Here is an 11,097-nt window from a genome sequence, read left to right as displayed (position 1 = left end):
GAAGTTAGTGCATTCTACAGCCCAGTCGGTATGAGATTATAACGTCCATGGATAACACATGTAAATTAAAACAGAAAATAAAATTAAAATTCATAAAGTAAAAAAAGAAAATTTCAATAAAATACCAAAAATATATTTATGTGTGTGTATATATCAATGTTTTCAAACTCAGAATTGGTCAAGTGTCAACTTGGACTCCAACTCAGACTCAAACTTGGAATCAGTCATGGGTCAACTTGGACTCCCACTCAGACTCAAATTGACTCAAGCTGATCTGATTTCAATGACTTGGTCTACTAAAAAATTCTTAAAATACTTAGGTATTGATTAAAAATCATTTTTAAATATTCCAAGCCATTAGAGAAAAAATATATAAAGTTTTCTCATGCACATACCATATAGAGTTTGAATATCTCACAAAATTTCAAAATGGCACTGAGCACAATACATGTCAACAACAAAATACATAATTATTGATGAATGGGGCTCTAAATTCCCTCTAGACTCTAAAATATGAAAAACATACTACATCCATCTCTTTTTTCCTAGCCTTGTGTTCATTAAATTTCACAAGTTGATTTTGTAGCTCCAATCTAATTTGTCCAAACTCCTCTAATGGGGTGATGCTTGGGGGAACTTAGCCTCTTGTACTAGCCAAGAATTATTGTGACTAGTATCCCCCATCTACCAATGCATTTATTGCAATAAAATACTCATCAGCAAGATCAACGTGGATCCACTGAAGGTCTTTGACTGCTGGGGGCATGGTAAAATTCCAATATGAAAATTCAAATATGCAACATTGAAAACCCTATCTTAACTTCTAATTATGCAAATTTTGTAGTGAAAAATTTAAAGTTCAAAGTGGTAATGGGTTGAAAGTATGAAACTTAGGGTATACCTGGCTCGGACAGATCACTGCTATTCAACGTTGCTCCAAAACTCCACATGCTCATTAAGGGAGGTACAATGCAAATGGAGGGGTGGGGCAGGTCTCTTTACTTGGTTTACTAGGGTCAGTTTGTTGCTAGACTGACTGATCCATGCTTTGACTGGTTTGGCACCAACTGGACCTCTAAACTAAATATATGGCCAAGTTGATATGGTCAGCAGTCAACTCATCCAAGTTAACCAAGTCCGAGTTGTTTTGGACTACTTTTAAAAATTGATATATAGAGAGATAGATTCTAGAACAGATCCATTTTAAATCTAGATCTTTGAAGAATAAGAGATTTGCATTTTAAATCATTTTTGGTCCCACCTAGTCCTTAAAAATCCATAGTTACGATGGATCTGTGCAAGTTGATTAGTTGATGCAAGTAGGCAACATACAGTAGACATTGATTCATAGGAAATTAGTTCAACTTAAATAATAACAACTAACAAAGATATGAACATTTCATATACTTACTACAAGGTTTCTCCTTGCAACATAAAAAAAACAAAGACAGGAAGGGAACAAACAGTAGGCAGAGAGGAAGAGAAACGCTGGTTTGGTGACCAAGAGAAAAAAATGCAACCATATTTACAAAAGAAAAGGTAAGGACTTACAATTTGGATAAAGAACATTGTAAGTGCCTGTCACATTCTCTTGCCCCTTTGTCCCTTCAATAGGTTCTAAAACCCAGTGCCAACCATGGGGCCCTCCTTTAGATTTACCTCTATATATCGCAAGCACATCTCTTGTTGTTAATTGAGAAATACCATATCGAAATGTTTTAATTTACAAGCGTTGTAATGCATTCCACCATATCTTGTGCATCATTCTTTTGTAAATCTCCTTAATCCTAAAAGTAATACACATATTTTAAGTATATTATTTGCACCCTAAAAAAAACCACACTTTGTGTGTTGACTAAGAAAATAACACAATTGTTCTTCTTTTTAATAGAAATATGAAAACGTTTCCTTTCCATAACCAAACATTTGGAAAAATAAACATCGTTGCAATCTCAAAGAATGCACTAATATATTCAAAGAACAATACCTCTTCTATAACCAAGGAAAACAATCTCGAGGGTAGTTCCCCTACAAGTACAAAGCTAACATGAGAATATGAGATCATTTAATAATAAAAGATCTATTAAATTCAACTCTCATATATGATAGAAAAATCTATAGAACACCTATGTTAACAGTTGATGTGAAAAATATTAGAATATAAAAAATACAAATGTTTCATCAAAATTAAACATCCTATAAAAACGGTTTAAGTTCATAATCTCATTGGGCAATGAGCTACAAACTTCGTAAAGAAACATGTACATAAAACTCCTTTTCATACAACTCAAAGAAATAAATTATTGATCATTATAGTCAAACCTACAGATCTTCTTCATTTGTATTCTTCTTTAGAAATTTGCAAAGCATTTCAATAAGAACTTGTTATCTAGCATATTGAGAAAGTCAGATAGGAACTACCTTCTAACTATGGTAGACTGATGTCACAACAAACATGAGACTTTTTAGGATAGATGGTTTGTGTTTTAGCAAAGCCATCAAACACAATTATTGTTGAGTGTTATTGGCATTTTTCTTTTTGGGAGAAAGTAGTGGATATGCTTTGATTACTTGAAACAAATGTGTCTTGTATGGAGATGTTTATAATGACATGGATAACAGACTCAAAAGAGTTCAATATATCATCAGATATTATAGCCCACTATTCAAATCAATAAGAGAGTTTTCAAGAGATAGGAAAAACTCAACTTGCATTTGCGTACTTTGGCATATGCATAAGCATGGCATATTATGATGAGTACTATTTGCTTCATTTTGAAGATAAGTGACTAATTATCTATAACAATCCTGAGGTGGCTAAGAGAAATAGAGCAAATATTGTTAAAGATTGTCCCAGGTGACACCTTCACATTTGGAATCAGGTTGCCATATTTATTGTTAGAACTAGCTTACTTGAAGATGTGTAAGTAGTGGTTACATGCTAAGCATTGGGCCAAATCATGGTAGTGGAATTCTAGGGTTATAGAACTCATCAATTAGAAATCGATTTAAATTTGAGTTTTTAAGAAGTTGATAAGCTATTTAGCAGATATAAAAACTAGACCACTTATTGGTTAATTCAACCCTACCACCTAGAATCTAGAAATAGATGCACAATTTACATTCCCAGAAGGTACAAATTAAAAGATATTTTCAAATTCCTACGAAACAAGAAAATTGTGTGTATGTATACACACATATTAGCCATAGTTGCATTTATATTTCATATGACATAAGAACGTCAGATGAAGATTATCATTAGAGTTTCGTGGATTCAATGGAAAGGTTCATGGTAGTTCCCAGAAAAAATGGGAGAAAATATAGTTTTTTATTCAATCAAAGGCTACAAATTAATTTTATATGATATGACTAGAAAGAAGGTAGAACATAGTCAGTTTTGAAGATAGTTTTCTTTCACATAAAATTATAATTGCTTAATTTTTATTTTTTTGAACTTTATTTCCAGTTTCATGCCATGGGGCCCACCCATAGTTCTAAGCAGATGTATAGAAATAAAATTTAAGGAAAAAAAGATAAGGTAAAAACCAAGCATTTTCATAAAGGGAAATGCTAGTGAATATAAATCCTTGGAGTCATAGTTGTGTGCCATTGTTTTCCCTTGGAAAGTAGGCCCACGACTTTTCAAGGAGATAATTCCCACCTATAGCTGGGAGTATTGAGCATGTTCGAAAATTATCTAGAATATCTTGTTAAAGCTAGATTTGATTGTTCAAATCCTACAATTAATACAGATGGGATCATGTACAACTAGGGTTTCTCTCTCAAGTTCTCTTTTCTAGGTACAACCATGAATTCCCTAAGGAGGGGTGGCTTCCTCTCCTCCTCCAATCCAGCCTTTGGTGCAACAATAGAAGATTTCAAATATCTTGTGGCAACTTCTTTCTAAAAAGAAAAAGAGCCACAACATCAACCAAAGGATGGCTTTTTAACAAATGGAGTAAGTTCTTAAAGTCATTCCATTAATCCAAGGAGAAAAGCACTTCATTGTTACCTCTAAAATCTGTACTTCAAAAAATAAGTTCAATTATCAACTACAAACCCCAAAGTTACTTAAGGATATGACCGATTGTCACCTTGGTGATCATCCTTCTCACTTGAGGCCAACTCTCCTCCAACAGAAGGGAGGAATCCCTGAGAAGCCTATAGAACTATCCTTTAAATGCTAAAAAAATAGATTTTTACAATGGTATTGTTTTTGTATTTTAAGATTTAAAATGGAAAGCTAACTAAGACCTAGTGCCTAGTCCTTGGGCTATAGACTCTAGGAAACAAAGAAAAAATGAAAACTGATGAATAAGATGTGAATCATGAGAAAACCACCAAACAACAAGTGTTATCAGTCAAGATTAGATCAAATAAATATGTAACGTTATCTCCTAATATATGGAACAATTGAAGATAATGTGATGCTCCAACTTGATATCTTGTAAGTGACATAGCTGAAAATTCCTTTTAAGGTGTGTGGTGTGGTGAGCTATCTCAAATCAAAGCTAGTGGGAGCCCACTCTAAATGAACCAAGGGGAATCATAAGGTTGTGCATCGATGTTTATTAGTATAGATAGGCCTAACAATAAAGGTCACTTAGCTACATAAAGCGCTCAAAATAATAAAATGATATGTTCAAGCTAACACCCTCGAGTAGGGAAATCCAAGTGATTTGGATGTAGCTTGTAGATATCCTCTCTAATCTCCTAGGTTGTGTCTTATTTAGATAGTAGGAGATCACCAAGAGTGTCTAAAGATTACCTAAAAAGGGCAAGTCGATTGATAGAAATGGTCACTAACTGAAGAAATTAAGAAGAGCCCACAACAATTACACCAAGCTGGGGGGGGTCTATTGAAGCAATACCATGAACTCCACCTAGATGATAGACTAAGGAATGGCATGTTTTTAGGAAATGAAGCATTATAATATAATGGTTTATAATCTCTCTATCCTAACCCAATTAACCCAAAGAAGGCCAAGTCCCCACACCTTGAAGCCATAAAGGGTTATGGCTCTGATGATCATGTCCAAAGTGGTACATCTTGAATGAGATGTCTAAGAACACTGTCTCTTGAGCCAAGCAAAAAAAATTCCTTATTAATTTGGGGATAGAAAGCATGCCTCAATCTAAACTAGACTCCTAAGACCTAAACCCCAAGTATGTGTAGGTTGTAGGAATCTCAATCTCATTCCCTCCAAAGTAAAAATGGTAGTCAAAGAAAGCATGTTGAGACACGATGATGATCATAACCTTAGTCTCTAATATGAATCTATATTGACTTGATGGTTTGCTTGCAGGCCTCACTTTGGTACTTTCTATTTATATTTAGAAACTTCAAATAACTAGAAGAATAATTATGTTTCCCTCCTCTTACCATAATGGAACTACTCTTTCAAAGGAAAATTGTCCAACATATAGTTGGGTTCTGGCTATCTTCCAATTATCACCTGGATCTGGAGAAAGAGAGAATATAGTGTAATATTTAAATACATCCTATTGGAATTATGATTTATGCCACTAGTTTTATTTTTGAATATGCTTATTGAATAATGTAACTTATGCAATAAGGCATGGGTCATGCCACAAAAAATATGGGGGTGGAAAATAGGTTGTGCCACCATCACAACGATGCAAAATCTAGGGAGAATAACTTTTTTTTTTCTCTATGGATTCTCATTGAAGTATATAATTGAGGTGAACCTCCTCATGTGCTCAAGGAGTTTAGGGTTTTCAAAATAAGCCTAAACAGAGTAACAATGTGAAAATATTGTAAATGCTTTAGCTACTTGGAATACATTAGAATGTAGAGTTGTTATTTCTGTTGGAGCCTAAATTCATGCAATGTTCAAATTGCATGTTGGCCTCCGACACTTATCAAAATAATAGGTTTTGTTCCCATTGTAGTTTTTTATGCCTACTGCATCCATTCTAGGATTTATGGTCAACATGCTTCATAAAAAACAAGAACTAAGGAGATCGTAGGCATTGCAAAAATTTGCCCATATGTCCTTTATAACACTTTATTCATCATAAGTGGCTAAGCACAATTGCGCTTCCCCAAAACATCTCTAAGGGAATTGTTATGAAACCAGCTCAAGAAAAAGATAGAAAAGATAGATCAACGCCTTAGAATTTAGCCTCTTCGAGGGGGAAACCTCCTTTACATTACATAAGTGAAAAATTCTTGGATGATACAAATGACAAAACCTCCTTTCTATATATAGGAGTCTAAGGAGTCACAATATAACCTAGCCGACCTAACAATAATAATATAAAGCCACAAAAATAACAATAGAGGGATTCTATGGGGCACAAAAATATTAATAAGGGATACAACTACAATAGTAATGGGGTAATCACTAGTATTATAGGGACCCAACATTCCCCTGTCCTTCAAAAAGGTGTTGTCCTTAATGCTTGAGCAGTTCTGGATGCTTCTGTATAAAATTCTGATCCTCCCATGTGGAATCTTCAGCGAATAAGTTCTTCCACTTGATAAGATACTCTGAAATTGATTGATTTCGTAAGTGTCGAGTTCTTGTTTTTGTGACTGCTTCTGGTTCCAATATAATTTTTCCTTCCTCGTCAAATTCTGGCAATATTGTTTGAACTGGGAGCTTGTCGGCTATAACCTTCTCTAAACATGAAACATGGAAAACTAGGTGCAATCGAGAAGCTGCAGGAAGGTCCAATTTGTATGCCATAGTACCAATCTTTTGCAACACCTTGTACGGAGCATAATACTTTGGTGATAATTTAATATCCTTTTTAGCTTGCTTGAGGGACATTTGCTTATATGGTTGTAGCCGTAGGAATACCCAATCACCTACATCAAAACTTCTTTCGATACGATGTTGATCTGCCTGTTGTTTCATTCTATTATGTGCCAACATGAGGTTATCCTTTAAGAGTTGGAGGAATTGTTTTTGATGTTCGATGTGATGTTCCACTGCTTGAACCTTAGAATTTTCTCTTAAATATGATGTGATGGATGGTGGCTGATATCCATAAAGTGCCATAACTGGGGTCATTTTTGTTGCTGTATCGAAGGAAGTGTTATACCACCATTCAGCTAGAGGCAACCATTTGACCCATTGTGTCTGTTTATCAGATACAAAGCTACGAAGATATCTGTTACAGGGAAAAGTGTCTACACAGAACTGCTTATCCCACTAAGGTGTGATAGCTACCTTAGAAACAAAGTAAAGATACTTTCGTTTTTCCTTTATGAAGTATAGATGAGAGAAGAACAAAGAAGACCAACCTCTGTCTTGCGCTAATCTCCTGGTTCGATTCCTCTCTCTTGATAGTCTTTCACTGCTTGTTCCCTTGCACGCCCAGCTTGTACAAGAATATGGATCTATAATCATAAACAATCTAGGATCAGATGTAAATTGACCATACAAATGCAACAAACATAAATGACACAAGGGTATGGAGGAAAACTTGAATAGCTTTTATTGATAAACAATAAAGAGCCAAGGGAGTTACAACTAGTTGTTCTGACCCAGCACCATCCTCTCAGCAAAGAATCCCCTCTTCACCTCATACAAAGCTTAGATCACCCAACAATCTGATGTTATCTCAAGAAACCAACAACAATTCCTTACAATATGCAAAATTCCAGCCTCTGGATCTCTAGGATGAGGGATCCATATATAGATATCTATAAGGGAGATGAGTCAGCTTGTGATTTGATTAGTGTCTTCCCTCTGATAGTTCTTGCTTCCACTTGGAGATTGATGATCTCTTGTTCATCCTTGGTCGAATTCAGAGAGGCAAGTGTCACAGGAGAAGTTTCTGGAAGTTTCCATGCCTCTCCACCTCGCGGAATGACACTGCCATTTGTCACTTCTTGCCCATCGCACCCCATATAAGGGCTTTTTGAAATGCAACGAACCCACACAGTGTGTTTAGGTGAGATGCAACGCACTTTGCCTATGGAGCAGCTGAAATGATCCTGTTTTGACCAGTTCTTAGTAGGTTTTCATGGAGCACTTCTGGGAGAAGCTATAATCAGCTGACCTTGTTCCTTTAGGGGTTAGAAAAACACTTTTAGGGACTTAGGAGCCCTTGGTTTATGGAAATTTCATGCTTGGGGTTGTAGTGCCCAAAAATGTCTATAATAGTTGCCCCCTAAAGCATGAGGTTGTTAATCTTTTGATGTCGGGTGAAATGATTTATTATGAGGATCCGAAGTTCTTTCAAGCTGGGAGGAGACCTGTAATAAGATACAATACAATACATTATCTTCATAATATTTTCATGATCTAGCTGAGGCGGGCATTCCCATGCTCAGCTTCATAAATTCATTTTCATGTACATAGGATAGACAATCGTCTAAGTGTAGACTGATGATTCTGGTAGAGCCATCATCCCTTTGATTGGATGATTATCTGTGTACATTTAATTTCTTTATTTCCCTGAATATATATCACAGCCCGGATGGATGAAACTAGATCCGGGGTCTTCAATCTCGTCTGGTCTTTACTCGAAGTACAAGTCTATCCGTGTGAGAGATGTTCTGGAGTCGAACATGGAAAGACATCGCCTGATTACCAGCCAATGATGTAAGCTGTTAACAGGCGCGAGAGGAATCACCGATAATGATAATGACCCTCAAGGTACTGCAGTACAATTCATGTGGTTTGAATAAAGGACTTGGCGTTGAACACCACGCAAAATCTTTCGGTTGAAGGCCATTGATGTAAACCTGTCGCCGGAAGTGAGAAACTTGCCATTGAGGCATGCAAGCTTCAAAGTACTGAACGGGGTGTTCCTAGATCGACTTCTTGGATAATGAGCTGATGTCGACAAGAAGTGATCCATCACAGGAGGGCCTTAATGAATCCCACATCAATGACACGGAACGGAGCAAATGATTTTAATGGAGGTGAAAACGATCTGATGACATACGGTTCAGGGTGGCGGTCATGAAAGAATGGAGTATGAATGTATTATAGCGGGTGAGACATAGGTGAATTCTCTGAATGACTTCTCTTGAACATATCAGCGACACTAACATGATGGATTGGTAGCATTACGCCAAATGTGGATGGTGTGATGGGACCATGGCGATGTGACGAGTGAATGAAACAAACCAACCCGACTTGGATGTGGAGTGAAACTGTCATGTTCAAGAGCGACTTGCTACCAACAAAGTTTCTTCAAGTTTTCTTCCCAATTTTCCCCAGTCATTGCTGACCAGTACCTCTTTATTTTTTTCAAGCTTGAGGAGGATAACATATGCTTGTTCTATAATTTTCCCTTCGGGCAAACCCATCGCTATGTTTTAACGAGCCTAGCGATAGTGAAACTCGTTCTTGTCTGCTATGGACAAGTTTGTCGCTATTAAGTTTTAACGAGTTTAACGACAAAGATAACTCAGTCCTTTTCAATTCTAGAGAGTCTGAAAAGGAACGTAAAGGAACCTCCAAAATTCCTTTTTCGTCATCTAATCCCTTAAGTCTGAAAAAGTATAAAACAATACAGAAGGGATGAATTTTTGATACTTTTAACGAGCCGAACAAAACAAGCGCTCGATCTTTTTGTGTAATAATCCCTCAGGTCCAAAAAGATGAAATTTAGAGGAGGGATAGCACTTCCGGTCCCTTTAATGAGCTGGAGAGGCCAATGGCTTGGCAATCTTTTCATATTTTACGAGTCAGCTGAAAAGAGCTTAAAGGGGACTCGTCTTTTGAGGAACGAGTGATAAAATTGGGTAGCAGTTGATTCCAGGTAAGGTTTGGAATGTTCCAGTCATGACAGTGTTACAAGGATGGCTAGTGAGATCACTCTTCGCAGCTGTTCCTCAAAAGGGGTAAACAATCAAATGGAGGTGAATGATCGGCTAATACAGAGTGGAGGTGATGATGAGAACACGACCAAGGCTTTTAAAGGCTGAAGTACTACATTCACGATGGTTATTTACCGGGAAATAGTTCTTTTTTTAATGAGCTTAAACACGGGGGGAAACATTTGCTCATCGCTTATGTTTATTTTTTAACGAGCTTGAACGATGCGCTAAAACTGCTCGATTAATCTAGTCGTATAATAAGAATGTCCCATTTAAAAACAACAATTTTTAGAGTTTTTCCCCACATCCTTTCTTTATGCAAGTTAGGAAACGACCAATCCTACGAGTTTAAAGGGTTAGAGGACCTACAAATTTAAAAAATAAATAGTCGCTCTTCGCTTGCATGCCAAAAGGTTTGCATGCCCCCAGGTATAAAATAAAGTTTCAAGGCCACCTTTTGTTCTACCGACAAAACATTTGTTTTATCAGGAAAGGTAATCCTCTTTCAGGTTACCAAAGATTGTTCTATTCACAGCGCAAACAAAACATTTCTTCGGCGATGTCTACCGAAATAGACAAAGGTGAGACAATCCACTCACATAACTTTGACGAGAGAATCTTGTTCCAGTCTAACCCCCTCTTCCAATCATGGACAGGAGTACAGTCTAGTCATATATCTCTCGCGGAAACCTATCCTATACCTGAAGTTTTTCTGCCAAAGCAGACCAGGTTGCATGCCCCCTGGGTTTCAGTCATGTCCCCCAAATCACTCGCGCTCATCAGGTGGACGGACTGGGGATTGATGAGACATTCCTTGTGTGAAAATACCATTCAGGGATGGTATATGACTATTTGCTATGCGTGATCCAGGAAATGAAAGCTGGTCTACGAGCTTGACCACTCTTCCTTCATGCGAAAAACACATTACTCTAAAGAGTGATGAGTCAATGGCTCCCATTCAATAAATATAGTCTCGTCCAAGGAGTAGATTATAATCCAGGGGTCCTTGAACTACCATTACGTTCATGTGAATGGTTTTCCCTCTCAGTGTTATGGGCACATTGAGAAGGATCCCTAATGGTCGACTGGTTCCTTTGTCAAAGCCTGTTAGATTTCTCATTTCAGGCAAAAGCGATGGCGAACCAAGCGCTTTCCAGGCAGTCGAGGAAAAGGATACTCACAGAAGCCCCTTCATCTATGATGGTACCAGCCATAACCATTCTATATACTTGAGCGATAATTCGGAATGGTACACTAGCTGGTAAATGGGGTCTGCCTAGTTGATTACAGTC

Source organism: Pinus tabuliformis, chromosome 7, assembly GCF_031772625.1.
Source record: "Pinus tabuliformis cultivar Carrire ecotype Pingquan chromosome 7, CPIR1, whole genome shotgun sequence".
NCBI classification, from domain to species: Eukaryota; Viridiplantae; Streptophyta; class Pinopsida; order Pinales; family Pinaceae; genus Pinus; species Pinus tabuliformis.
Note: the sequence above shows the minus strand (reverse complement) of the source record.